The sequence below is a fragment of the Phodopus roborovskii genome, unplaced genomic scaffold (genome assembly GCF_943737965.1).
Source record: "Phodopus roborovskii unplaced genomic scaffold, PHOROB, whole genome shotgun sequence".
Lineage (NCBI taxonomy): Eukaryota > Metazoa > Chordata > Mammalia > Rodentia > Cricetidae > Phodopus > Phodopus roborovskii.
The window spans coordinates 23,694,816-23,721,440 of NW_026126418.1; the positions used below are offsets into that span (position 1 = coordinate 23,694,816).

Below are 26,625 nucleotides of genomic sequence, written 5' to 3' on the forward strand. Positions count from 1 at the left end.
TAGCTCTCTTTTTCCAATTTTTTTTTCAGTGCAGAAGATACAGGTCTCCTTGCATAGAATGATGGTAGTGTCACAGGGCATGGCCCAGTGTTCACATTCTGATGACAGCCAGGCTGCCAGAGAACTTTCAGTGCAGAGAGAAATGTATCACATCCCAAAACACCACTGGAGTAATAATTCTAACAAAATGATTAAAGAATACTTACTCCCAAGCTCATTTCTTTATGTCTCTTCCAAAATGATCTACACTACATCTCTTAACAGAAAAAAAAAAAAGAATGTATTGCTAAAGACAAGATAACTAAAAGGGTTGTAGATATAATTCAGTAATTTTAGTAGTTGATTAGCATGTGCAAGACCCTGGATCCAATCCCTAGTATAGAAAAACCAAAAAGTAAATAAAGGAATAATATGTAAAGGACCAATGGAATTGAACCTTATTATGCTTCAGAAATTCAAATTGAGCTTAACCTCAAAGAAGCAAATGCTTCTTGAAGATGGTGTTTGCTCTTAAATGATGTGGGTTTGACAGACATGCATATGGCTGCTTGCCCAAGGGGCTCTCTGGCTCAAAAATGCTGTCTTGGCTGCAAGCTTGGCCATCTCACAGAGAATAAAACTATAACAAAAACAAATCAAGAAAAATAAAAGTCATCTTTTAATGAATTTACTGATACAATGCCATCACCCAACATTCTAAGCTGACTATGTGCTTCACTCCAGTAGAGGACTGCAGCTCTGTTCTAAATTCAGACAAAAATCAACAAATGTTGCATATTTCACTAAGAGATTGACATATTTCTTTTCTTGTAAGCTGCTTCGTCAACATATAGAACAAACAGATATCATACTAACAGTTTTAAAGTATAAGGAAAAATCACAAATTACAAAGAAGTATGGATGCTTAAATAGGAAAGGAGAGAATAAACTATAGTCTTCTCTCTCTCTCTCTCTCTCTCTCTCTCTCTCTCTCTCTCTCTCTCTCTCTCTCTCTCTCACTTCCTCTGTCTCACTCTCCTGCTCCCCACTTTGTCTCCCATACCAAGATAACCATAGAAGTATGGAAGTTTTTGAGTATTAAATGTGGCACCAGGATCTATTCCTGGTACATGGTGTCAAAATATTTTAACTTAAGTCCCAATAATTAGTCATAATAAAGTTTATTATATACAAATTGCTAAGACATCCAATCTTGTAAATATGACAGGTTCCTTGGAATCATGACATGGTGTCAGAATTAAACAGTGATATCAGTTCTTGGGAACTAGTCGGAATCTTTTGGACTGCAAGTGTGCAATGACACTCACTGCATTTATTATTATTACTTTTTCTTATATTACATACCTATCCCAGTTCCTTTTCCCTCCCATGCACCCCCAGTCTTCCCCCTGTCCCATTCCCCATTCACTCCCCAAGGAGGGCGAGGCCTTCCAAGAAGGATCATCAAAATGTATCAAGTCACTTGGGGTAGGGTCAGGCCCTTCCTTGTGTCTCTAGTTTTAGTAATGTTTCTTTTACGAATGTGGGTGCCTTTGTATTTGGGGCATAGATGTTCAGAATTCAGACTTTTTGTTTGTTTGTTTGTTTTTGTTTGTTTTTTGCTTTTTGTTGCAAATGCATCTTTTATTTTCCAGTCAGCCAACAGTTTTGGACTTAGGGTTTCTTCCCTTCTTCCACAGCGACTGCCTTCTCCCGAGAAAGCAACGAACCTGCCCCCAGCTTCATCCTCTTCGATCTTTTTGACCAATGGGCGTGAATTTTTGATGAAAGTGATCTTACCAATCTTAAATTCGTAATTAGAAATCCCACTTTTAATGTCTCCAGGCTTGATGGCGGAGGGACTGGGCTCAACCCCTTTCTTCTTTCCATCCAGTCTATTCCCAGAACCAGAGAAGGCACGGAAGCCCACCTCCCCAGGATAGCCACTGTGGTCAGCTTCACCCTCTATTGACTCCTCATGCTGCACTGGTCTTTATAGCCCAAGGGAGTATCAAAATCCACATTCATGTCACATTCAATAATGGACACAGCCTTGTCAGGTTTGGTCTCCATCACCCGCAATTCATAGATCTTCTCATTGTAGTTGATAGCAATCACATCTCCAGTGGTCTGACAGGCAAAGTTTCTCAATGCATTTTCTAATACTGCTTTATGGTTGGTGATTATCCAGGAAGTCTGGGCTCTGAGGCTGGAACTTAGAGTAGGTAGCCACTTGAAAGTTGGCACTCTCCACCTGAACCAGGCCCCCTTCTTCCAACAGCAAATTCTGCATCATCCAGTGGGAGGAGGTAATAGATGCCTTCATCAGCAACAAACTCCAGTACACCACCGTGTGTCATTTGGTCTGAGTTCTTATTGGTCAATTTAAACAGCATAGGATAGGTAATGTTGAGCCAGCTGAGTTGATCAAGGGATGAGGGCGGCATAATTATCTTCCCTCCTTTCTCCACATCTGACCTGTCATTAGGCCCTGCAAGCATAGACATGGAGAAGCAGTAGTACTGTGTAGAGAAGCGGTTCTGGAAGACCCGGGGAATAGAGTGGTCAAACATGTTGAAAAAGAACATGACTGACAGAACTGTGTGACTCTGCTTCTCTTCGAGAACCTTCCAAAGAAACCCAGAGCTTCCTCTCCAGAATTGAGATTTTGTAATGGTGGATTTTTCCTGTGATGAATATGAAATGACCTTGTTCATCTGTTTTGAAATCTAACTTGTTAGATTTTAGGATAGCTACACCTGCTTGTTTCTTGGATCCACTGATTGGAAGATCTTTTCCTAACCCTTAACTCTGAGGTAATATCTGTCTTTGAAGCTGTCAAATGTAGCAGAAGGATAGGTTCTTCCTTCATATCCATTCTGTTAACCTGTATCTTTTTATAGGCAGGTTAAGACTATTAATATTAAGGGAAAGTAAGGACCATTGATTATTAATTCTTATTTGTTTTGGATTTGTTGTTGACAGTGGTATTGTGAGTAGATTTGATCTGCTTTTTTCTTTTGGCTGTTGGTAAAGTGAGATTATCTATTTCCTATGTTTTTGTGAGTGTTGTTAACTCCCTTGGGTTGGAGTTTTCCTTCCAGAACCTTTTGTAGGGCTGGATTTGTAGATATTTATTATGTAAATCTGGTTGTGTCATAGAATATCTTGTTTTCTCCATCTCTAGTGATTGAGAGTCTTGCTGGGTATAGTAGTCTGGGCTGGCATCCATGTACTCTCAGTGTTTGTAGAACATCTATCTGGGACCTTCTGACTTTCAGAGTTTCTATGGAAAAGTCAGATGTCATGTTACCTGGCCTTTTTCTTTGCTGCTCTTAATATTCTTTCTTTATTCTGTATGTTATGTTTTTTGTTTATTATGTGGCAAAGGGACTTTTTTGTTGTTGTTGTTATGTCCAGTTTAATTGGTGTTTGGTATGTTTCTTATACTTTCAAAGGGATGTAATTCATCAGATTGGGAAAGTTTTCTTCAATGATTTTGTTGAATATGTTTTCTGTGCCTTTGAGCCAGGCTTCTTTTCCTTCTTCAATGCCTATTATTCTTAGGTTTGTTTGGTCTTTTCATGGTGTCCCACATTTCCTGGATGTTATGTACTAAGGAATTCTTGGATTTAAGATTTTCTTTGGTTGATGAATTTATTTCCTCTAGTTTATCTTCAGTGCCTGAAATTCTCACTTCCATCTCTTGTATTCTGTTGTTTATGTTTCATCTGTAGTTCTTGATCATTTACCCAGCTTTTCTATTTCCAGCATTCCTCGGTTTGTGTTTTCTTTATTGTCTCTATTTCAGTATTCAGGTCTTGAAATTGTTTTTTGTTTTGGTTTTTTGGTTTTCTTCTTGGCGTTCCTTGCTGTTTTTAAGAGAATTTTGTTCATTTCTTGTATCTTTTTTCTTGTTCTTTTCCTCTGTTTCTTCCAATTTTTTTTGTTTTTTTCTTCCATTTCTTTAAGGGATTTTTTTTGATGGTCTCTTATTTTCCTGAAGTTGTTTTTTAGGTCATTCTCTTCTGCCTCATCTGCGTTGGTGTGTTAAGGATCTAGTTGGTGTAGATTCCTTAGATTCTGGTGGTGTCATACAGGTCTTTTTATAGTTGAGTTTTTCTTGTACTGCCATCTTTTCATCACTTCTTCCAGTGGGTGCAGGTAGGGTCTCTCTAACTCTCTATACCTTCCTCTCCTTATAGGTATAGGTGGATCAGGTCTTCAATGTCAGTAACTCTGGATGATCCAAGCTCTCTTGGCGGCCTCTCAAGCAGAGGCTTCAGCAGGGCCAAAGATATGAGAAGGGCAGCCTTCGGATGGTCCCACATGGAGGGGTGGGTCCATTATGTGCAGAGCAAACCCAGGAAGTTCCAAGGAGAGGATTGGGGTGTTGGACCCAAGCTGGCCAAACACTCACCTCAAGCAGGGGATCTAGCAGAGCCAAGGATGAGGGGAGGGCAGGCTCAGGATGATCCAGAGTTCCAGGGCAGGACCACACAGGCCAAATTCTTAGGGGGATTAAGATGTGGAGCTGACCCAGAAAGTTCCAAGGAAAGGATGTGGGGGGATTGAACCTGAGCTGTTTCCAGACTCACCTCAAGCAGAAGGCAGGTGAAGGGGCCCAATGGTTGGGTGAGGGCAGGGTTTGGATTCTTCACTGTATATTTTAATTCATATAAACTATAAACAAAATTATTTATTTTCTATCATTTACCTTGTAAATCAGTTAAGGGCATAATTTCTCTTTTACTCTTCTGGAATGTTGGACACATACACATTTTGTAAACTTCCTTACAGGTGTTAATTTTAAGCACTAATCTTTTGCTAATTTGTAAGCAATCATAACATTAAAATCCAAGAAAAAAGAAGATAGCACCAAGCCCAAAAGAAAATGAATTGGACTTTTATAAAATTAAGAAATTGCTCTCTCCTTAAAGTATTTATGACAACAAAGGTAGGGTACAGACATGACCCATGGGAGATTATTCTTTGACTATGGTTGTTTCTCTGCTGAACTGTGAGCATAAGCAGTTTAATGAGCTTCACAGTGCAGTTAGCACAAACTGAGTGAGATATAGGACATGGTGTGAGAATAGATCATAAAATCCTGCAGCACACATCATTTTGTTTTTTATCCACCATTTATACTTCTTATAGCTCCAAGAGAGTATTTGTAGCTAGAGAAATAGTGTGGTAGGTGTCTCATCTGTCAGGTCCATCTGCCCAGGTTTAATCAAATTGAACCTTGAGCTGAGGTGGAATAAAGGACTCCCCATACTGCCCAAGGATTGCTGTCATCAAATCAAAACAAAAAGAAAGTTAAAATAATTATTTTAACCTTGGTCATTTAAAAAAATGGAAATGTCATTTTTAGTAAATGTCCTAAAATTTTGGAGCTATATTTAAAAATATTCTTCATATATTTTATAGGTGTTCAAATTCTAACATCTTTTTAAAACTGAAACTTTGAAAACTGGAGTACTCATTTCTAAGGTACTAAGAAATTATTTAAATTCTTCTACCACAGCAACCTGATTTAATTAGCTGTCCAGCATTTACACACTTATGAATCAAATATCCAGAATAGACTACATTAGGAAAAATTAATTGAATTACATACTCATATATCTATAATATACTTGAGGAACTTGGTCATCTACCTTTTGTCTTCAATCTTTCCATTCAAGACTATGAATTTTAAAATGCAACCATGACAGTTTCAGCCAGCATCAATATATGTTTGATATTAAGTTATGAGCCCATAACCATTTTGAAATATTCACTGGCCTTCACAAGAAATGGGATACTCCCCTACACAGGTGAAAAGACTATTGATAGGCAGACTGGAATGCTTTGTTGTTGTTGGGTTTTTTTTTCCACATTTGATAAAAATTTTTAATTCTATTAGTTTGCATTACAATGTCTTATTTTTTATTAGTTTTTTTAAATTTTACATGTCGATCACAGTTCCCTCTCCCTCCCTCCCTCTACACTCTTTCCCCCTTCACATGCACCCTGACCACCCTCCCTTTCCATCCTCCCACCCCTATTCCACATGTAGGGCTATGCCATCCAGGTGAGGTCATGTAAATATGTCAAGTCATTTGAAGTAGGGACTGGGACTTCGCTCCTGTCTCTAGGTTAATGCAGTGTCCCTCCATGGGGGATGTGTCTGCAAGGTCTTTTTGTGCACCAGGAATACATCCTGGTTCCTCTGTCTGAGGTCCCTTAGACTGCTCAGGCCTACTAGCTGAGACCCATGTTCAGAGGGTCTGAGTCAGTCCCATGCTGGATTCCCAGCTATTAGTCTGGGGGTGGGAGGCTCATTAGCTCCTCCTTGTTCAGGTCAGCTGTCTCTATGTGTTTCTGCAACCTGGTCTTGTTCTTTCTCTCTGCATCTGGATTCTAGTTCATCTCATTCGACTGGAATGTTTTTATCATGTGCCTATTGTCAGTAACTGCCTTACTATGAAGCAGATTGGTCTTCTTTGGAACCTAGGTTCTCAGAAATAAAATAGTTTACACTATACTCAAGCTGTGAAGCTACTGAATAAAAGAAAATTGCAGGTTACTGCAAAGGTGAAAGTTGTGTGTGTTGACATTTTGAAAATAATAGATTCCAATTTGAAATGATACATATGCAATCACCTCAACCCAGAAGCAGGAAGGCAATTCTTTCTTGGAAGAAATGTGAGTTTGATATTATATAACCATCCACTGAGTTTGAGTATCTGACACACTATTAAGACTGGAGACCTTTGTAAGATATGTGAACGGTTATATTCTCATACATAGATACACCACCATAAATTTCCCTGTATTCATGTTTGTAACCAAGAAAGTAATCAACTCATCTTAGGAACTTCCTTTTTAATATGCTACATTTACAAAATCAAAATTAATCAGGTGTTTTCTTGTTGTTGGTGTTGTTTTTGTTTTGTTTTGTTTTTTAGCCTTTTTTTGTTCAAACATATTTGTTGGATAGCTACCATGGCTAAAAGACTGTACTAGATGCTCACTATATGAGGCTTTGATTCTATATATTTTAAGTGTATTATTCAAGACCCTACTATATTTCCTGATAGAGTTCTAGATTACTTGATAATATATAATTATTAAATTAGACAGTAGATACTGTAGTGTATGTTTGTGTCTTCTTGTGGATATATTCACAACTTCTGGTGTGTAGACCTTCTTCCACAGGTAGTCACTTCCTTATTTATGTTGAGACAGGATCTAAAGCCTCCTCAGTCAGGCTATCCTGGGTGATCAGCAAGCCTTAGGGATCTTCTTCCTGTTCTAGTTTGCTTTCTATTCCTGAAACAAACTCCACAACCAAAACTAGCTAATGAAGGAAAGAGTATATTTCATCTTTCATTTTATATTGTCCATTACTTGAGACAGGAACTCAAGGTCAGAGCCTGGAGTAAGCAACTGAAACAAAGACAATAAAAGAACACTGCTGACTGGTTTGTTCAGTCTGCTTTCTTATATAACCACGGACCACCTACTCAGGAGTGGCAGCATCTACAGTGAGCTGGCACCTCACACACTAATCACCAATCAAGAAAACATCCCACAGATATGTAGACAGGACAATCTGGTGGAGGTCATTGCTCAACTAAGTCTCAAATTTCCCAGACACCTCCAGCTCATGTAAAGTTCACAAAATCAAACCAAGCCTTCGTGAATGCATGCTCTCCTACAACAGTGCTAAGAATATATAGGCAGCACATCCCTGGCTTTTCCATGGGTGCTGGAAGTCAAACATAGGTCCTGTTTGCTGAGGAAGTAATTTATGGGAAGTGATTTTTCTCCAGCCCTAGCAATAGACTATTACAAAAGATGCCAAAAGTTATCTTCTGAGATACCACTTAACAAAAATATAATAATTTTATGAATAAAAGAATGTTTTAATTTGTACAACTAAATATTAAAACACCACAGTTTTATTTTCTCAAGTTTTCTAAGTTCATGGTTCCTATTTTTTATTATATTTTTATGGAAGTAATACTAATGAATCAACCTGCAAAATTCATGTTTTCTACTTCCTGCCAACTGCCTACATACTGAATAAATTTTAATCAAGTGAACTTCTAAAGACCTCTAAGACATTATTATCTACCATTTCACCTCTGACTCACTTCTTCTCAAATCCAAAAGCTTAATTACCTTTTCTTTTAAATAATCTTATGTTAGATAAAATAAGCCAGGAACAGAAAGACAAACACTGCATGATCTTACTCATATGTGGAATATAAAAGCTTTTCCCTCAAAAAAGTTGAAAAGAGAATTGTGTTCTCTAGAGATTGAGAAGTAAGGGAGAAGTAGAGAAGCAAACAAGGAAAACAACTAGGACAGCTTGATAGGAAGAGTCCTCATATTCTGTGTAACAACACAGAAAGTATAATTTAAAACAATATATACCAAATTGGAAAAAAAGGTATGTAACTTAGCTACCTTGAAGAAATCATAAATTCTTGTTGATGGATTTTTAATTGATCACTACTCAACATCAATCTAATGTTCATAAATATATACAAATGTAAATGAACAAATAGAAAGTAATATTCAGAAAAAACTGCAGCTTGCCCTTATTATATGATTGAAAGTGGATAATACATAGCAATTAATCACTTTACATTACAAGAAAATCTTAAAAGGGGGTGTATGACTACTTTATTGTCCTAATTACTAGCAGCTCTGGTCCTGAGATTCTCAGTATGCAGTCCTTAAACAGGAAGCAACATCTCAAATGGGAATTTTTAGAAATGTATTAAGGAAAGTGGATCCACCAGTTGGTTTTAAGACAGTCCACGAACCATTCTGATTCCTAAATATTTACACCATCACTGTTCAACATTTTCACACTATCTCCCTCTGATAAAATACGTGCCTTCTACTTTAAAAACCTAAATGTTTTATTTTTGTATATTTTGATGATGTTTTTACTTATTCTTCTTCAAACTCTTTCCAGACCTAGACTCCCTTCACCCAACTCTCTCTCTCTGCATATATATATATATATATATATATATATATATATATATGTGTGTGTGTGTGTGTGTGTATGTATCACCTACCTATCTATCATTTATCTATATCTCTACTTCTTTATCATCTATCTGTCCATCTATCATCTATCTATCATTTATATATGTACCATCTATCTATCTCTATCTATCTCTGTCTATCTATATACTTAGCTATCTAAATATCTCTCTCAAATAAGCCACAAAAAGACAAAAGGTAACATAAAAATAAAGAAAAATCCCAATTGGGGCAAAAATAACAAAATGAAACACTCACCCCCCTCAAACATACACAAATAAGCAAAATGGAAGTCATTTTGTGTTGGCCAAAACATTTTATGGGCATGGGACCTGCACTGGAGTGTGATTGATATATTCAGTGATGCTCCATTGAAGAAAACTTGTTTTTCCATTTGCCAGTGGGTCACTGTTTATTCAAAATACATTTTAAATTATTTAGTAGGGTTCTCGATAAAGCATCCTAGGAAGGTAAGGCTAGATGTGAGGATATCTAAAACAGAAGCCATGCAGAATGGAACTGTTGCTGAGCAAACTCTTATGCCAAGAGAATCATGAGTAGAACTCAGTGAATCTAGCTACATCACTAGCCATTAATAAGGAAACTTTAAGCACGCCATGAATCAATGTGTAGAAAACAGGTTCATATCTTTTTCATTATATCACTTTGAACCCTGACATGCATCACAATCAATACAACAGAACACAGAAAAAAAAAAAACACCATTTTATCTAAGAAAGCCTAAATTACAACCTACTCAAAGTGGTAAACGTACCTGTTCCCCCAGTTAATCAAAAATAGAAAACCCACAAGCTCAGGCTTGATTCGCTTTTCCCCTCCTTCCATTTTATATGGAAGGCATATAGCACCAACATTTGAAAATAGTTTTGAGAGAACTAAACTTTACTTTTTCTGTCAACTCAGAGCTCACACTACATAAATAACCATCTAAAGTCAGGTCCACTTAGTTTCAAACTTTTGTGTTACCCCAGAATGAAGTAGTATCAGCATATCAGAGGAGAAGGTAGCTAAACTGACAATATGTGAGTGTTAAATGTGCTCTTTGTTATGTTATACAAACACAGTCAATTATGAAGCCTTGTGTATCCCAGTTTTCACATTAGAAATATAAAAGCCATTGCTTTTGTTGGCTTTATTTTGTTTAAAGAACTTACATTCATATTATTTCTGTGCTATAGTTTTTTGAAATATATTTATTATTTTTTCTTATTTTACATATTGATCCCAGTTCCTTCTTCCTCCCTCACATGCACCTGACACCGCTCTTGTCCCATTCCCCACCCACTCCACAGGGAGGGTGAGGCCTTCCAGGAGGGATCATCAAAATCTTTCCAGTCATTTGGAGTAGGGTCTAGGCCCTTTCTTCTGTCTCTAGGCTAAGGGTGTATCCCTCAATGGGGAATGTGCTCCCAATGTCGTTTCATGTGCCAGGAATACATCCTGATTCCACTGTCAGAGGTTCCTTAGACTGCCCAGGCCTTCTAACTGATACCCACTATCAGAGGATCTGAGTCAGTCCAATGCTGGTTTTCCAGCCATGAGTCCGGGGATCCATGAATTCCTCCTGTCTCTGTGGGTTTCTGTAGCCTGGTCTTGACCCCTTTGCTCATCACTCCTCCCTTTCTGCCACTGGATTCCAGGAGTTTGGTTCAGTGTTTAGTTCTGGGTGTCTGCTTCTGTTTCCATCAGCTACTAGATGAGGGCTCTGGGATGGCATGTAGGTAGTCATCAATCTCATTATCAGGAAAAGGCATTTAGGTAGCCTCTCCACTGTTGCTCAGATTGTTAGTTGGGGTCATCCTTGTATGTCTCTGGACATTTCTCTAGAGTCAGTTTTCTCTTCAAACCTATACTAGCTCCTTCTATTTATGGTATGTTCCTCTTTTCATTTTTTTTCTTTTTTTTTTTTTTTCTTTTTTTTTTCTCTATTGTTTATTCATGCATTGACTCAATCTTCCTGGTCCCACATGTTTTCAATAGAGGAATCCAAATTTGCTGAAAGACACTTGAGAAAGGGCTAAACATCCTTAGCCATCATGGAAATGCAAATCAAAACATCTCTGAGATACCATCTTACTCCTGACAGAAAGGCTAAGATCAGAAACACCAATGGCAGCTTATGCTGGAGAGGATGTGGAAAAAGGGGAACACTCCTCCACTGCTGCTGGGAGTGCAAACTTGTACAGCCATTTTGGAGATCAGTAAGGCAGTTCCTCAAGAAATCAGTCTACCACAGGACCCAGCAATTCCACTCTTAGGTATATACCCAAATGATCCATATCTGTGCAACAAAGATATCTGTTCAACTAAGTTCATGGAACCTGGAAGCAATATAGATGCCCCTCAACTGAAGAATGGATAAAGAAGGTGTGGTACGTTTACACAATGGAATACTACTTAGTGGGAAAAAATGGAATATTGAAATTTGCAGACAAATGGATGGAACTTTAAGAAACCATCCTGAGTGAAGTAACCCAGTCACAAAAATAGGAACATGGTATGTACTTACTTATATATGGGTTTTAGACATAGAGCAAAGCACCACCAGCCTATAATTCATACCACCCAAGATACTAAGATACAAGGAATAACCTAAGAGATTCCTAAAGGTCTATCACAGAAGGGGAAAGGAACAAAATTTCCTGAGCATATTGGGAGTGGAGCAGTGAGTGAAAATGGAGTTAGGAGAAAGAGAAGGGGAGGAGAAGAGAACATATAAGGAATATTTTTAAAATATATATTTCATAAAGACTAGTAAAGTCAACCTTCTGAATCTGTGGGGTTTGCATCTGTGGATTTGTCCTGAATAGTTTTGTCAACTAGACAACATATGTCAGAAAGAAGGGAACCTCAATTGAGAAAGTGCTTTAGTAAGATCCAATATAGGATATTTTCTTAGTGATTGATAGAGGAAGGCCCAGGTCTATGGTATAGATATGCATAGTTTGTTTTGGAATGGATTTTCATTTATTGATACAATTTAAGGTCAATTTTGTGATGTATATATTTCTCCTTTTGTTTAGGTATTGTGTTTATATAGTTCATTCAGAAACATATTGTATAATGTACTACAGATTATAGATAATTACCTATGATAGTCAAAGCTTAGAGTTAAGTTAGTTAGGTTTTCAAGATACACAGAGATGTATTTGAGATAAATAGGCATTCTTCAAACCTTTCAAAGACCTACAGAATATGGCATTTACAGTGGTTTAGGGTTTTTGTGACAGTGAGACATAATTGCTCTTGGCAATACCACCTGCACCAGAAAAGAAGATGGACATCGAAGAAATGCATTATGAAGTTTGATTCCAATATGGCAAGACTAGCCATTTGGACAAAATACTGCTCTTGTCTGGACTGTTTGACTTTGTGCTATATAAACTGGACATGCAGGGCCCACAGAAAAGTGACTGCTGATTCACGATGGACATTGCTACAGAAATCTGCTTCATGGAAGAGTCTGCCAGACAGTCTGCAGGACACAGAGGAAAGTGACAGACAAACTGCCAATACAAGAAGACAGTTTAAAGTTTCCTCCTTTGCTGAAGAGTCTGCCAGACACACTATGGCCTATGGGCTGAAGATGGAAAATTACAAAAGAACTTCGGGTGACCAAGCAGTGAGTTGTCTCTGTCATTTCTAGAGTTTATATACTATCCTTCTGTGGTCTTTGAAGGAGTTGAAGACAGATAGTAATGATTATAGTTTTCCTTAGTATTAAAGATAAGTTACATAGACTTTAGACACACAAAGATAGGATAGATGATGGAATATTTTCTTCAAAACTTGCTAAATGTTAATGGACTAAATATTGTTAACTATGATTCTTACTTGATAACTGTTGTATAATATATTTTGCTATGTTAAGGTTAAAACCCTTCTTTTTATTTAGACAGAAAAGAGGAGATGATGGGAGATGTCATTCTGTATATGTTTCTCATACTGGTTAATAATAAAGCACTGTTGGCCAATAGGAAAGGAAGAAAGGAGGGACTAGGAGACAAGGAGGAAAGAGGAAGTAGTAAGGAGGAATCAAGATGGAGAGTCAGGAGAGAGCTGGACGCCAGCTGCCTCCCTGGTAAGAGAAAGGCCATGTGAAAATACATAGATCAGCAGAAATGGGTTAATAATTAAGGCAGAGCTAGCCGATAAGAAACAAGTAACCGGGCCAACAGCATTGTATCAAATACAGAGTCTCTGTGTATTATTTGGGGCTGGCGCAGCAGCAGGACAAGACCAAGCGGCAGGCAGAAAAACCGTACTCGTTACACAGGTCATTGTGAGTGGTGCCATCCCTGGGCTGGTGTTCTCAGATTCTATAAGAAAGTATGCTGAACAAGTCAAGAAGAGCAAGCCAGTAGCCAGGACTCCTCCATGGCCTCTGCATCAGTTGCTGCTTCTAGGTTTCTTCCCTGTCTGAGTTCCTTTTCTGATTTCCTTCAATGAAAAACAGTGATGTGAAAGAGTAAGCCAAAAAAAATATCTCTTTATTCCCTATCTTGCTTTTTGTCCTGGTGCTTCAACAAGGTAACCCTAAATAGGGTAGGAGTCAATCAACTATGGAAATACAATATGTTATATAACTGTATATGTAGTGAACAATTATAATTGTTTTTCTTGTTATTCTTTAGAAGATTATAGTGTAACAGCTATTAACATAGCATTTACATTTATTAGAGATCATAAGTAATCCAGAGATGATATAAACTTCACAAAAGGATGTTCATAAATGAACTAACATGATGTTATTTTGCACAAGAGACTTGAGCGCCCACACATTCTGGTGTCCATAGGAATCCAGGGGTCAAATTTCCACATAACCAAGAAGTTGGGACATGGTAACAAATATGAAAATCCTTATCAGCAAAAATAATCCCATCACAGTTCTGAGGCATTAAATACAGTAACTATGCTATGAATAACTTGTCTCATACAGCAGTGTATTTTGGTAGTTTTCTTCCACACTGTTTCTATTGAAACAATTGCATTAATGCAAAAGAATTATCTGTTTTGCAGACCACAACACAATGATTATGAGAAGTCAAAGGCCAGTGGTGTGCTTCCATTTATCAACAATTAATTAAAGATAAATCCAAGTGGTTACTATTTTATACATAAGGAAGTGGATTTAATACTAGCCATCTTAGTAAAAACACTATAATTTCAAATTAATCACATAATTCAAATGAAGGAAGTCAACAAATGGCATGTTATTTGTCTCAGTCATTGAGTTTTTATTCTCTCTGATAGCAATGCCAATTTTCACGTGATGTGATAGTTAATGAATGAAAACTTTTAGACAAAGAAAAGTTCATGTACAAAAATGCCAATAAAATTACATTTTATAGAAATCAATTTTAGTTCCCGTATTAAGCAATGCTCAAGGAAAATTTAAGAAATACTATGGTATTGTTATTTAAAGTGGCTTAAGATCAGAGAGTAAGTTAGTGAAAATAATCTGTGTCCACATAAGAAATAGGATCAGTTATCAATATTAAATATACTAGCTATAAAGTCTTCAATCAAACTCCCATTCCCCAATAAATAAATGAGATCCATTGTATGCATTTTAAATATCAATTTATTTTCATGCGAAAACAGCCAATGTTTTAAACAATTTGCTTCATGCAAATGGATAACTTACAACAACACATTCTGTCAAGTAATTGCCAATCCAGCTAAAGCAGCTAAAGAAAAGTCACACCCCTTTGTCTTTCTCATTGATAACTTGGGTTACTCCTTGAAAGGCTATCATCAATCATGTCCAGAATAAGGCTCCAGTTATTCCTTAGCTGTAATAGAAACAGCATCCTTATAAAGTAGCCCTCTACTCAAAGGGCAACTAAAGCAGTATTACTGCCAAAAAAATTCCATAATCCCAATAATGTAACATTGCCACTTACAAACAACAAAGAGATGATACTGCATTCTTTGCACTGTGATCCCCTCATCTCTTTATCTCTGACTTTTTTACCTTGTTTCTGAAAATAAAAGGCATCAAACTATTAAAAGGAATAAAGCATACAGATGAGTAAACATGCAATCAGCATGTGTGAATTATCTTCCTATAAATGTGAAATGTTTAAAGAGTGCAACTGTGTTGTTGAAACAGAGAAGATGCAAAGAACTACCAGGCCTCCACCATGAAGGAATTCACATAAGAACAGGTGTGGGTTAAAAAAATATTTTTCCTACCTAAAAAGAGAGTCTGTAAATGGAAGGTTTACTGCAGAGAGGACATAGATCTAAGGCACCTCAAGGAAAAGAAAAAAAAAAAGAAGAAGAAGAAAGAAAACATACAAAGATCATAAGAGTGGAAAAAACTGAAAGCTCAAGCCCAGAGCTTGACTTACAAATAATGTATTTGTATATAATATGTAATTGATGTTAAGGTTTGAGAAGCATTGTTAGAGAATGTCTAACCATTGAGAATCATTTGGGATTTTTTAATATAAAGTATGCACTTGAACATGACTGATTGAAAAGTAAAATAGGATGGAATTGGAGAAATGATGATGTTGATCATAATATAAACAGAAAATCATTATAACAGGTCAGATATTGTGGCAATCAGTTGCCTCATTTAGTCTTCAAACAAGCATTTTAAGCAAACCACAATCCTATTATCAGAAATTAAAACTTACAATTGTAATGATTTTAGCAAAATCCCATCAGTGGAAGACACCCACCTAAGCCTAAATGCATTGCTCTTCTATCACTAAAAACAAAGATCATACAACACTGAACAACACTGGCTACAACATCATACCATCAAAGACCAACAAGAGAAATGAATCAAGAGGAAGATGATAATCACCGTTTTGTCCATGGTTCTGTAGGGTGTCTCCACCCAAACACAGTAAGAAGAAAATATGTTAGCACAAGAGTGTCATGTGTACTATTTAATTTATTGGTGGACAATCTCAATATCATGTGTAAGGCCCTGGTTGGATGCCCATTATTGAAAAAGGAAAAATAGATGAAAGAATATGCAATAATACTAAGTACATCTCTTACTAGTCTGAGGAAAGGGAAGGACAGAAGTGTCTTTTCACCTATAATTTTTATCTGCTGTTTGTCACTATTATTGGATATTATCTACAAAATATACCACATGCTCAGTAGTCAATGCATTCATTTTTCAGCAATCTTTTTGTTAACCAGAAGATGTAAAGCTATGATTTTTCTATATTATATGCTTTCTTTTCTTTAGAACTCTGTGCCACAGATGGGTCAGGTATGATATAATAATGTGTCTTCTCAGATTTACAGATGATGCTTCTAATGTGTCCCTCTTATACAACAATTTTCTGAGTTGTATCAAATTAATAACTCCTGAAGAATAATCTGTATCAATGGCAAACTTCACCAATCACTTTAAACCATTTCGAGATTTCAAGATATAATAATCTTTTTTGTTTTTATTTCCCACATAGGATAGTACTAAAAATGTAGCCAAATTCTATGCCTCCTATTTTCTTGAAGCTGTGATGAATGGAAATAAGCTGTGATTGTGCATATAGTGGTGATCATAGTCACTTCACAGATGAATATGGGACATCCTTTGATATATTTTATATCTTATAAATATCACATGGAGGAGAATGTTGACAGTAGAAATAATAGTAACAAGAGAATTATTGGAAAATGACATTCACAATCTCCCTTATCTTCAGAGCATTATGAAATGCAGTTATTTTTATTCAAAATTTGTTACTTATTTTCATTTTGCAATAGTGGCCAACCAATCAGGCCATTGCATATAATATACAAGTGTTCTACCAATGAGCCATATTCCTAGCTCTTGGTTTCTTGAGATAGTTTATTACAATATGTATCAGGCCAGGCGCAAACATGGATATTCCCTATTTTCACCCCTGGAGTATTAGAGCTTCAGGGATGTGCCACGATGCCAAACTGTATTAGTTATTTTTATATCTAAACCATGCCAATGTTTACAGTGGCTCTTTTAGAATGTTCAGATAGTATTTACATTGCAATGTTCTCCATTCTGATACTGGCATTTCACCCTTCTCTTCACCCTTTTAAACCTATGAAATATATGTTACAGAACATTGAGGATATATTTTCAAGTCTAGACAACTATCTACCTACATCTTTGATTCAAGACTTTTCATAGTAATAAATAGTTCAATGGGAGAATGAATAAGTATACTATGTGGACTAAGAAGAGTACACTAATTGTATAAATCTGATTATGTGTCTGACAAATTGTGATTAATACATAGTTGTTCTCACATTGAATTCTAATTTCTTCTTAATAGACACATGCTTAAGATATTTTATGTGTGCATAGGTAATAATTTGATCTTCATCGTATTCTATTAATATTCACTCCTCTGGTGATGTACTTCTGTTGCAAAAGAGTTGCACAATGAAATACGATCTTTTTGTTTAATGATAGAATAGTGCTGGTTTTAGTATTAGATAGTTTGTGTCCCCAATTGCTAAATCTCTACAGCTTCATGTAAACAAGAGAAAGTCCCATTTGTTTTGTCTAGCTTCTGTGAGTTGAGTTGAGCACCTTTGATCCAAAATAAAACAGAATGATTGCTGGGTAGTGGTGGTGCACACCTTTGATCCCAGCAATCAGGAGACAGAGGCAGGAGGATCTCTATGAGTTTGAGATCAGCCTGATCTACAAGAGCTAGTTCCAGGACAGCCTCCAAAACCACAGTGAAACCCTGTCTCAGGAAAGGACAAAAAAAGAAAAAAGAGAAAAAAGAAGAAAAAACAGAATGGTTTTCTAAGTTTTACATTTTGTATTTGACTTTATTCTGTTTTGTCAGTAAGGAAAAAGAAGTATAACACAAACACGTGTTCCACTGGCATGACAAATAAAAATACTTCTCATTAGTTCACAGTTTTGGAAAACTAACAAAACCTTCTTAATACTGAGAAATATTTGTTGGTCACTTATCATATGTCAAGGATATACACTTTAATTCACATTAAAGACAAGCAATAAATGGTAGGAACCATTATTATTCCAATTTTTACAGCTAAGAAAATGAGACTGGGATAGATAAGAATTGCCTACTGTGACATCTTTACAAAGATCACACTAAGAATGAATTGTAACTGGAATCAGGATGGTTAGTCACTGAGAACCTGATCCCACCTGCCTCTCTCTGTATCTTTTCCTCTGATCTCTAGGACACGGTCTGTTCATGGATCTCACCACATCTTTAGAAATCCTACTTGGTGCACATGCTGAAAACTACAATAACATATTTCTTATCATTTCTCTACTAAATAATCAAGCTTATTTAACACAAACTGCATTTCCATTAATAATGGTATTTCAATGGCATGAATAACTGTATGTCAAATATCACAACAATATTCATTTCTAACCCTGGATTCCTGTTTTTCCAAATGTCAATTTAGCTATTGATCCTTTCAAATTAGACATGCCAAGGATGGACTCATCTCATTCTTCCAAACATCTCTTATATTATTGTTATTTCTAGGATATTGGGACTTAATATTCTGCTATAACTTAATGGCACCCAGTCAATAAACCAAGAAATCATGTAGCACTTTGCCCTCTAGTTAGTGTGTTGACATGTCATTTTCCCCAACTTTTATACCCAAATTATTCACAGCAACTTTTCAATATCTCTATAACTCATGTCATTAAATTGATTGCAATTATTTTAGTAACAATTCCCCATTACTGTCAAACAAGTAGCTTTAACTTTGATCTGTGATCCCCCTTGTTTTTCATTCTCTGTCCTGATGCATGTTAAATTTCCAATACCATTTACCTCAAACTCAAGGTTAGGTATGCACTTTCCTTAAAAACTAAGATATAAATGTAGGTTCCTAACACAAATTGAGTATATCTACATCTCATCATTCTAGCTTTTTTAGTAATCCTTTACTGATGATCTTATCCTTGTATCTGGTACAGGACTTCCACTGTATTTCTAGAGACTATCTGTGTCCCATACATCTGTGTCCAAGTTCACATTGTTATGTTATCTAGATCCCTAAGTGTACTAGTCTTCACCCTAAAACTTCATTTTCTATAAGTTTCCATAATTGCACATGGGCAGGCTGTGTTATTGTGCCTGCCTGTGTGATCATGCTACATGTCTTCCCTGCCATTTTTCAAGTTGTATTGTTGGTAGTATGTGTTATGGTTACCAGATACAGAATTCCTTTAAATCATGAACACCTCTTTATCTTCATTTAAGTGGTGTCTACAAATGTTATAATAGGCACACAATAATTATTTAATGGATGAGGATAGAGTTGTGGCTCAGTGGTTAAGAGCACTGGCTGTTCTTGTAGAGGAACTGAGTTCAATTTCCAGCAATCATTGGTGGCTCACAACCATCCATAATGAAATCTGGTGCCCTCTTCTGGCCTGCAGGCATGCATGCAGGCAGAATGACACACACATAATAAATAAATAAATCTTAAAAAAATATTTAGTGGACAAATACAAAATCATTGAGAAATAGTTGGGGAATAAGTGTCATGTATCCTAATCCTCAATATATAAGCTGGAAGAAATTAAATCATTGTCAATTTTGAAGTATAAGTAACAAAAAATTCATCCTGTTTACCATTGCTTAAAAGAAAGTAATTGTTGTTACCCATAGGCATTTTATTCAGTCCTTAAATACTTTAAAGTAAAATAAAATCTGGAATTTCAATTTAACTAGTTATAATATATTTAAATTATGATCAAGTAAGATAATCCACAAACCTCAATTACAATGATCTCTCAAAATATGTTATCATTATATCATTATATCAATTTCCTAAAACCAAAACTTTAATTTCTTAACAAATTAACTGAATTTTGACATATTTCTTTAGAATTAAAATGTGAACACTCCTCTTACCTTGAACATTTTATAAAAAAACAAACCCAGAGCTTATTTATAAAAGAATTGGTCTACATGATGGCACTTCTTAAGTCATTCAAACAAAATACACCAAACCACCAAAGAAAAGTAACTAACAGACTTGTGTCTAGTGCTCTGGCCATTGAGCAATACTGCACATAGAGAATTTAGGTCATTCAAATAGGTTTATTTTTATACCAGCAAATGAGAGTTTCAAGTCTAATTTGAGAAACCGTGTGTGTGTGTGTGTGTGTGTGTGTGTGTGTGTGTGTGTGTGTGTGTGTATTATGCCAGAAAATCGATCCCTAACTTTTATTCAAATGACAATATTGTAGTTAGTGTTTGGTATCTAATGAATACTAAGTAAAATATTATCAACCCCTTTTAAGATGAAGCAAGATTTGTATTGATGAAACACAAATCTAGAGTAAATGAATATTCAGTAGCCTTACAAAAATGATTGGTTTTCCAATTGCATTTAAAATGGCAATTGGAATCAATAGTCTGCCATTTTAGAGGACATGCTCTATTTCATAAATACAGAGCATAATAATTAAAAGTGCTGTTGTCAATAGGCTAGAGGTTAATTGCAAATACAGCTAGAAGGCCAGTGCTGGCTGGAGAGTGTTTAAAATGAACATAGTGAGTACAAGGGAACATTTGTGCATCTATAAGATGCTGTAGAATCAATCCTACACTGAACTGGGGGCTGTAGTAATCACATTCCACAAATGCCTAAGACAAAAACTAAAGTGATATTTAGAAGCTACAAATACCCCATCATTCAAAAGCTCAAAATTTTCACAAAATGATGTGTTTTTTGTTTTGTTTAGTTTGGTTTTGTTTTTTTACTTCAGTTATGTGAATTTTCAGTATCTCCCAATACAGTCTATTTCCAGATGACTTGAACTTAGGCAGATTCCTTGACATTCATAAAAACCCATATTTCCATGGAATTTGGCTAAGCTGAAGTTTACCTATAGTGAATTTGAGTACCCATATTTTTAAAAACTTGAAAAAGGAAACTGAAAATAAAAATAGAATTTTCTTTAATTACATGGCTGAACTTGTTGAATTTTATCTCTATGAGAAAATTCTTATTCAATCAATATACTAACATTTAAAAATCAAAGTAACAAATTTATTTAAAATAATGCAATAATACAGAGAGAAATAAATAGTAAATTCACATCCTCCTATTCTATATCCTATTAATTGTAACTAGTACTAAAATTTGATATATATCCAGTATATTACTCCTCATGCATGTGAACATTTGAAAATTCATGTGCATATTTTATTTACCTAAAATAACAACTACACAGAGAAGTTAATAACATTTTTTTTTCTTTTCTTTTTTAGGTTTTTTACCCTAATATACTTTGAGTTTTATTTACTTGACATACAAAAAGGCATACCTGGGCTAGAGAGTTGGCTTAATACGTTAAGGCCAAGCTTGACCATATCCTAGACACACATGGTAGAAGGGGAGTGCGGCTCCACTTGGTTTTTTACATACACGCTGCAGCATACACACACTCATGTATGCCTGCATGCATGTGTGCACACTCGCACACACACGTGCACACACACACAAACACACACACAAATAAGTATAAATTTTAAAGAAAGCAATACCTATTTACTGGATTCATATCAATGACATTGATGGTAAATATTAATTTCATAATTGGTTACCACAAACCTAATCACCCCTCTCTCTCTCTCTCTCTCTCTCTCTCTCTCTCTCTCTCTCTCTGTGTGTGTGTGTGTGTGTGTGTGTTAGAACTGTGAATTAAGATCTACTCATTTGGGGATGCAGAGATATCTCAGCAGGTAGGAACACATATTGATCTTGTAGAGCACTGAAGATTGTTTCCATTATCCACAGGGAAGCTCATAATCACCTCTACCTTTAGTTCCAAGGAAGTTAGCTTCCTTTTATACTTCCCTGGGTACCAGGAATACTTGGACCACAGGTACCTAGATGCAGATAAGATTTTTTTTTTAAAGATCTAACCACTTACCAAACGTTATCTATGCAAGATGGCATTTTACATGTAAGCTCTGTATCATTTTGTACATCTATAGGACCGATTGATTTGATAACACTTAATTTAACATGCCACTAATCCCATTGTCCCCTGGTAAGTATCCTGGTAAGTTCCCTGCTTCTGAGTTTAGCTGCATTAGATGTGTGCTTTAGATAACATGAAGCACATGACCTTCTGGTCTTAGCTTATTTCATTTTTTTATATGATGTTCTCCAGATTCATTTCCCCCATGGCAAATGCAGGATTTCCTTCATTAAGGCTGAGTGGCATTCCATTTTATGTATATAAAGCTTTTGCTTACTCACTTATCTCTCAACAGGTGCATGAATTCATCTTGTATATGGGCATAATAACATATCAATGACAGTTATTTTTCAGTTCTTTGTGAATATCCCTGTAATGAAACTTCTTGGTTGTATCATAATTCACTTCTAACTTTTAAAGAAACAAATTTCAGTATACATACAAAAGTTAAAATGACAATAATTTTCTGACCAAAGTTAACTTTACATTTGAGGGGAAAAGAAACTTCTAAATAATACCTTTACAAACACAATGGAAATTGTTACATGTTTAGAACTAGACGATAATGAAAATAAAATATATTAAAATTGGTGAGGAAGGGTAAATCAACATATTGAGTAACACACCTACAAATATGCCCATTAGAAAAAGAAAGGCTATAGGCAATTATGTGGCTTTGTTCTACACACACACACACACACACACACACAAGGTTGGTATCAGTGTAAGAACAACTAATAGGAATGCACTACCAACCCAAACATAATAAAGGATTTGAAAATATTCTTTCTTTTTTTTTTTGAGTTCTTTAAATTTTAAATTACAAACTATCTTGTTTTACATATCAGTCCCAGTTCCCTCTCCCTCCTGTCCTCCCTTGCCCTCCACCAATCTCCTAGTCTCATTCCCTTTATGCCCCAAAGGGAGGATGAGGCCTTCTATGGGGGCGGTAATCATCAAAGTCCTTCACATCCTGTGTGTCTAGCCTGTGAGTGTATCCCTCTATGTGGAATGGGCTTCCAGAGTCCTTTAGTACACTAGGGATAAATATTGATCCACTACCAGAGGCCCTATAGACTGCCCAGTCCTCCTAATTGACACCCAGGTTCAGCGGGACTGGGTCGGTCCTATGCTGGTTTCCCAGCTATCAGACTGGGGTGCATGAGCTCACCCTTGTTTAGTTCAGCTGTTTCTGTGGGTTTCCCCAGCCTGGTCTTGACCCCTTTGCTCATAAATCTTCCCTCTCTGCAACTGGATTCAAAGAGTTCAGCAAAATATTCTTACATGAAAAGAAGTTACATGTATGATTTTAAAATAAATTTTGAAATTATTAGGATATATTTATATAAAGCTGTAGCTAACTACATGTGGAAAACATTATCCAAGGTTAAATCTTGAAATATAATCATAAATTCTGGAGGTTTACAGGCAAGTTTTCAGGCCCACGGTCTTATAAGCTAGTCACTAAATGCTAGAAAATTATGGCTTCAAGCTTTCAAAACTATAGAATTATGGATTCCCTCAATGTGGTGTTAGTTGGGAGAACTGCAGTCAATGGGGCCTGTGTAATGGATCAGTATTTATCCCTAGTATGGGAATGGACTTTGGGAGCCCATTTCACAAATAGGGATGCTCTCTCAGCCTAGACACATGGGGGAGGCCTAGGCTCTGCTCCAAATGATATGACAGACTTTGAAGGCTCCCCATGGAAGGCCTCACTCTCCCTGGGGAGCAGAAAGAGAATGGGATGGGGTTTGGTAGGAGGAACAGGGGAAGCTAGGAGGGTGTGGGAACTGGGATTCATATATAAAGCAACCTTGTTTCAAATTTAAATAAAAAATTATATAAAATAAAAAACTATAGAATTATGGATTTAGTTTCTCAGTTAAGAGGGTCATTGCTCTTGGTGCTATTGGGTCCAAATGTAGCACTCACCATTGCAGACTCTGATTTCAGGGACTGGAGTCCTCAGATCCTAACAGCAAATAACAGTCGACTCCTGACCTTGAGACACTCGGTCCATTTACTCCTCATCTTTGAAAGGTTTCTGGAATTCTCCCAGTGATTGAGGGTGTGCTGGCTAATACTGGTTTCCAACTTGACATGCCCGAGTAGAGGAAACCTCAGTTGAGGAGAGGACACCACCAGATTAACATGTGAATGTCTGTGGAACATTTTCTTGACTGATGATTGATACAGAAGGGACTAGCCCATTTGTGGTGGGACCACCCTGGGCAGGTAGTGCTGGATGGTATAAGAAAGCCAGCTGAGGAAGCCCATGAAAAAAGCCACTAAGCAGTGTTCCTCCATGGTCTCTGGTTCAATCCTCTCCAGAAGCCTGCCTTAGTTTCTCTTGATGACAGACTTACATGTAAGCCAAGTAAACATTTTCTTCCCCATACTTTTGATCATGGCTGTTATTGAAGCTATAACAAGCAAACCAGGACATACAGTAGTAGTCCTGCTGCAGGTAGTATCTTGCTTTTTCAGTACTTCATAGTTCCTTTTCATCTTAGGTTCTTTTAGTTCTGGGCTACTGGACATACCACCTGCCACTCAGTGCTACCACAGCCACTGCTCTTGCTGCTGCTACCCTAACCTGTTTTATCCGATCACAATAAAGACCACAAGTAGACAACAAGAGGCTGGTCAGACAAACTTTACTAGGGCCTAACTTTTTTTTAACACTAGAGACAATAAAGAATAAAGAAGAGTCAGTTAATACAAGACTCAAACATCACAAAGGAGTAAAAATGTACTTATGTTCAGAAGAAGTTGTGCCATACTTATACATAGCTTCTGCTTCTACCAACCACAGCTTTGTTTGTATATGGTTCTAATTCATCCATTGTGCAGCTTACATGTACCTCAATCACCAGCTTTGAACTAGGTCCAGACTCCCATCTTCAAACAAAAGCATTTTGTTGGGTCACTGGGGAAGTGCTTCATCACCAGCCTGAATGAGGCTACCTGTGAGATGAGTGATATCACCCAGAGTAACTGTAGAGAATGTCGTCAGAGTATAGTTAGGCTTGACAACGCCAGAGCTCCACTCATCTAGTGCAAGTTGTGTGGAGAAGTCAAAACTGAGTTCAGGGCTTCTTCTACAGCAGCCCAGGTTTCACTAGGCTCTGTAGCCAAAATGGGTCAGTTTCTTAGAAGCATCTGTGAATTGTTAAAAGCAACTGGCCCCCAGTAACTGAAGAAGGAGTCATTTGATTGACAGCTTCCCAGGCAGAGCAGCTGGCCACAAGGGAGAGGTTTTGGACTTGTCAAAAAGGGAACAAATGACCATCTCTTAACAACATGGTATATCTGAGAGGGAAAATTACAAGGTCATTCCAATAAAGACTTATAATAGCATTAGCAGCTAATAGTGCTTAGCTCCAAGTCAGCTAGGCAGAGAAAGGTTGAGTCCCTATGATCTGTATCAATGTTAGCAAGTAGGGCATACTTGTTTTGAAGTTATTCACTGTATCCTCCTAGAAAGTTAAGATTACAAATGACATTTGAAGCAATATAAACATGGGAGAAAAGCAAGGAGGACTGTGCTTTGAATTCTTAGAAATTAAAAACTCTGATTTGTCAGACATGAAAGCAAAGAATACAGGCAGCTACAGAGAACACAAAGAAGTGAAACAGCAGCATATCAAGAGTAGGTCAAACTTGACCTCAATAGGAGCTGTTTAGAAATAATGGAACCTGGGGACAGGGCATGCAGGAGAAAATTGCTTCAACTTCCCCAGCAGGGCACTAAAACTGCTGGCTGCAGTGTGGAGGAATCTCATGGTATCCCAGGGCCTGTCATTTGCTGTTCCCACAGGGAAACCTCCATGAAGCATTTTCTTCTTATTATGAAAGGTAAAGAATCCTGGAATTTGTCATCTGTGTGGCCAGGAAGACTGTATCACAAACCCTGCTTGCTATGTTAGTTTCAAGCATCAATTTCATCTTCCAGAGATCTGGGATATTGTTTGTAAAGGGAAAACTAAATGAGAGTGCATAAAGTGTGAACAGCACAGTATCTGAGATGATGGAAGCACACAATAGATGTTAACCCAGATTTTTTCCCAATGCCTGGAAAAATCACACTAAACATCAATGAGGCTGTGAAGCTAACAGCACAGGGTTCAGCAAGCCAATCAGTAAACCTTTGAACTTCACACCAGCTCACTAGAATTGTATGATAAATTATCAGGAAAGAAATAGTTTCTTAAATTGGATAGATGTTCTCAATCTAATCAAAGAAAAAGAAAGAAAACACTAACAAAAACTACTGCCTTTTCAGCATTTATATTCAATCTTGCTGCAGCTAAAGGAGTCTCTGGAGATTTAGTTTCTTTGTTTTATCCTTAGATGCAGAGGCAGAAACACAGAAGTTAAAGTCTGAAAAGCTTTAGTCATCCCAACTGATTGCTGAACAAAACAGGTAGCATCTCTCACTCCTCACCCTTTAATGAGAAGGGAGTAGAAAGGCAGAGATGATTCCCTCTGGAGTCACATGACTCAGAGAAAGAACTCCCTATAAAAGGCCATGTTGAGGAGGAGGAAGAGATGGCTGAGTAAAGTGCTTGCTGTGCATGTGTCAAGACTTTACTTCCATGCTG

General features: G+C 36.8%; 1 pseudogene; it reads right to left on the reverse strand.

Moving 5' to 3' along the window:
* Positions 1 to 1,634: 1,634 nt before the first annotated feature.
* On the reverse strand, positions 1,635 to 2,567 carry LOC127221867 (ubiquitin recognition factor in ER-associated degradation protein 1-like; annotated as a pseudogene).
* Between the last annotated feature and the right edge of the window lie 24,058 nt (positions 2,568 to 26,625).